Genomic DNA, 2,473 nt, shown 5'->3' on the forward strand with positions numbered 1-2,473 from the left:
TCTGTGTATATATATATATATATATATATATATATATATATATATATATATATATATATCGATTATACAGAAACTCTCACACGAGCAGTATAATATTTGGACGGCACTCAAGTATTGTATAAATAATTGTATAATATATAATAAAATATTGTATTATATTTTTTTTAAGGTAATCTACCGGTTAAGGTAGGTTTTTGGATGGACACAACTACCAAACAAATATTTTATTACTCCTAACAAAACACAAAATCCATCATCCTACTCTGTATCAGGTCCCTCTTCATCTCCGAGTACTTTCTTCCTCCATTCATCCCGTCCAACATCCCTATCCTATTCCTACCCCTTCCTCTTTTGCCCAACATTCTACCCTCTATCACAGTCTTCAACATCCCACTGCCGGTCAACACCCCCTTCATCCACTTTTCCTGACTCCATAGGATTGCTCCCAACAAACCCCTCTCTTCGCCCACCATACCAAGTACTTCATCATTTGTTTTCTTCTCTGTCCATTTCACCTTCTCCATTCTTCTCCACACCCACATTTCAAAAGCCTCCAATCTACGTCTATCCTCCTGCTTCAATGACCACGTTTCCGCACCGTACATAGCTACGCTCCATATCAAAGTTTTTACGAGTCTTTTCTTAACATCCTTACTCAAAGTCCCCGTCATCAACTCCCTCCTCCTTGTGAAAGCCTCTTTGCCTAGCGCAATTCTTCTCTTTACGTCCCTACTACTTTGACCGTGTTGGTCCAAAACACTACCGAGATACGTAAACTGTTCTACCTGCTCTAGTTTTTGCCCTCCTATTTTAATGTTAAGCTTGGCCTTTTTCTTTCTAGAAAATCGCATAACCTTTGTTTTATTAATATTGATTCTCATCCCATATCTGTCGCACTGAATTTCCAATTCACTCAGCAATGCTTGCAGCCCCTTGGCTGACTGACAAACTAAAGCTTGGTCATCAACAAACCTAACTGATTTTACGAATTCCCCGCCCACTTTCATTCCTACCTCGAGTTCTTCCCATGCCTCTTTGATCATTTCCTCAACGTCATTTTCTTTTTCAATGTCTAACTTTGTTGGTATGAGTTCTTTACTATAGAGTTCTTCTATATACTCCTTACATCTCTCTTGGATCTTTCCTGCGTCAACTATTACCTTACCCGCCTTATCTCTAACTGTTAGCATAGCTCTTCCTTTCTTACTTCCCGATAACGATTTAACTTTGCTGTACAGCGCACCGATTTCACCCTTCCTCTGCAGACTTTCCATATCCTCGCACTGCGTCCTACACCATGCTTCCTTTGCTTTATTTGTTGTCCGCCTCAATTTATTGTTCAATTCTTTGTACTTCATTTTGTCTAATTCTGTATTTATATTCTTCCATTTTCGCCGCTCATCCATCTTTGTAATCACCTCATCCGTGATCCATGGTTTCCTAGTCCTTTTAGCGTTAACGGTTCCAATAGTGTCTTTTGCGGCTTTAGACAACCCTTTCTTGATCATTTCCCATTTTTCTTCGATAGTACTAAGCCCTTTACCATCCTCCATGATTTTCTCTGCCGCCTGTTTGTATTCCTTCCTTTTCAACCCATTTAATGCTTCTACATTCCATTTTCTAACTCGCCGCCCCTGCCTTATCTTTTTGAAACGTACGCTACATTTCATAACAACTAAATTGTGGTCTGAGTCCGCATCCGCTCCCGGGAAGCTGTGGGAATTTATCACACTGTTCCTAAACCTGTGTCTAACCAGGATATAATCTAGCTGATATCTTCCTGAGTCACCTGGCATTTTCCATGTATACCTGCGTCTTTTGTGGTGTCTAAACCAAGTGTTGGTGATGACTAACCCCTGTCTTCTGCAGAACTCAACTGCTTTCTCCCCGCGGTCATTCCTCGTGCCTAAACCGTAGTCCCCCACCTCATCACCATCTCTTCCTTCGCCTACCGTCGCATTCCAATCCCCCATCACTATCAAATGTTTCCCTGCAGGAACACACGCGATCATGTCCTCTAACTGATCGTATATCCTATCGACCTCTTCTTCCTTATGGTTACTCGGTGGCATGTATACCTGAATAATAACTAAGTTCGTCGGTTCTGCTTTTATCTCCACTAGTAGTATTCTATCAGTTACCTGCTCTATGTTGACTACGCTTCTTCCTACCTCTTCATTTAATACTATGGCAACCCCTCGTTGGCTCTCGTCCCCACCGCTGTATATTATTCTATACTTATCACTCCAGTAATCCCCGTTATCTTTCCATCTCACCTCGCATAGACCTCAAATATCTATATTTCCCCTTTCCATCTCTCGCTAAACATTCTCCAATTTCCCTGTCCTCATCATTGTCCTAACATTCCACGTTCCTATTCTAACTAATTTGGTCTTCTTCTCCTGCGTCTTCTGTCCTGCTGCTGCTGGTTTTCCCTTGCAAGGGTTTCGTGGGATGACGACCGCGGAAGCCT

This window comes from Hetaerina americana, unplaced genomic scaffold (genome assembly GCF_022747635.1).
Source record: "Hetaerina americana unplaced genomic scaffold, ioHetAmer1.1.p SCAF_1, whole genome shotgun sequence".
Taxonomy (NCBI): domain Eukaryota; kingdom Metazoa; phylum Arthropoda; class Insecta; order Odonata; family Calopterygidae; genus Hetaerina; species Hetaerina americana.